The following is a 2029-nucleotide window of genomic DNA, read 5'->3' on the forward strand; positions in this document are numbered from 1 at the left end:
TCACAGCCCCTGAACGAATTTTGTCAGAATTTCTCTCTCTTTCACTGTCTTTGTTTCACGGGTTTTTAAAAGTAATTGATTTTTATAATGGGGTTTAGCTGCTTTTCACTGCTGTCTTTATGCCGCTTTACACCCACTTGACTCACTTACAGAGAGATATCAATACATAGGTTTAAGATTCTTACTAGTCAGATATATTCTTGGGCGGTGAATAGGGGGTGTTGAATCCAGTGACCTGAACAAGGAGTAGGTCTTGTCTATTACATATTGGGTTTATGGAACGGTATCTGAGCTAATTTGAAACCCTTGTTTTATGCATCACCCCACCTCACCTTTCCCGTTAGGCAGCCATAGTGTGTTTTCTAACCGTGTGACTCTGTTCTGTTTTGTAATTCAGTTCAAGGGTAGCGGTTTTTACATTCCCTATATAGGTGATATCTTATGATAAGTGTCTTTTTCTGTGTGACTTATTTCACTTAGAATCGTCGTACCTAAATACACTCATCATGCTGCTACTAGCCTTATGACGTTGATTTCATGGCTGAGTGATATTCCATTGTACATAAGGACCACAACTTCTTTATCCATTTTTCTCTTTCGTGGGATATTTAAGGTGTAACGAAGTGGAGGTTCTTGTCAACAGAGCAGCCCTAAACTTTGGGGTGCTTGTGCCTTGCTGATTTTTAGTTTTCCCAATTTATACGCCCATGAGTGGAAGTGCCCTATGCTCTCTAAGCTGAGTTTTGTAAATGTTTCAGGACACACCGTACAATTCTCCAGAGTGGCTGTTGGCAATTTACATCCCGCCCATCAGCGTAGCAAGGCTCCCGTTTCTCCGTGGCCTGTCCTGCATTTCTGGTTTTGACACTTTATTCAGCATGGCCCTTTTGACCGATGGGAAGCGAGACTTCTTTGTAGCGCTGATTTGCCTTTCCAGGTTGCTTGGTTGGCCAAAAAGGGCGTATGCGTTTTTTCCTGAATATATTCAGGAAAAAACGCATACGCCCTTTTTGGCCAAGGGCATCATTGTCGAGGTTTTGCCGCTTTTCCTGTGCTTTAAAGGCGATTTGAATCTGCCTCCTGAAATCTGTTTCCTGCAATTCTGCCTTGCTTTCAAATCCTCTTCGTTGCCTTCCCTCAATATATTTGTAGACGAGAGTTATCATTTATAATTCTGCAGGTTTGTGAATTGCAGTGCCCCTGAGCTCCATTTTTCAACTCGCTCTCTTGGGAGCTGGCCGCAAAAGCGCAGGATTGCTTTAGGCCCTATTCTGCTTCCGGGCGGCAGACTGAGCCTGTGGTTAATTCTTCTTCCTGATGGGAAAATAGAGTGACCTGTGCCTGTCCCAACACCTAGAGCTAGTCTCCCATTGGTTCCCCCTCTTCCCGTTCATCCTCAGGACAAATTGCAACCTGTATGGAACAGGAGGTTAAAGCTGCTGATTCTCCAAGGAGGGAGATTGCTAGCAAAGCGGCTGGAATGGCGAACCCGAGCACAAGCAGATGAGAAATGAGGTGCGTTTTAGCAACCTTTCCGTATCACACGGTGTACCATCTTCTGGGTTTCTCATGCATGTTTTCGATGTAGGAAGATGCCGTTGAACCTGGAGATTTGGGACCCATGGGATGGGTACCACACAGTATTACTTTAAAGGGTCTGCGTTTGCTCACCCAACCTCACCAAACCTCTCAGCCCCAAGAGTGTCCACCCTTATGTCGCAATCAGCTGTGGGTCTAGATATGGTCAATCCAGGTGGCATCACAGCCCCTGAACGAATTTTGTCAGAATTTCTCTCTCTTTCACTGTCTTTGTTTCACGGGTTTTTAAAAGTAATTGATTTTTATAATGGGGTTTAGCTGCTTTTCACTGCTGTCTTTATGCCGCTTTACACCCACTTGACTCACTTACAGAGAGATATCAATACATAGGTTTAAGATTCTTACTAGTCAGATATATTCTTGGGCGGTGAATAGGGGGTGTTGAGTCCAGTTCACTGAGCAAGGAGTAGGTCTTGTCTATTACATATTG

This window comes from Eschrichtius robustus, chromosome 7 (genome assembly GCF_028021215.1).
Source record: "Eschrichtius robustus isolate mEscRob2 chromosome 7, mEscRob2.pri, whole genome shotgun sequence".
Taxonomy (NCBI): Eukaryota; Metazoa; Chordata; class Mammalia; order Artiodactyla; family Eschrichtiidae; genus Eschrichtius; species Eschrichtius robustus.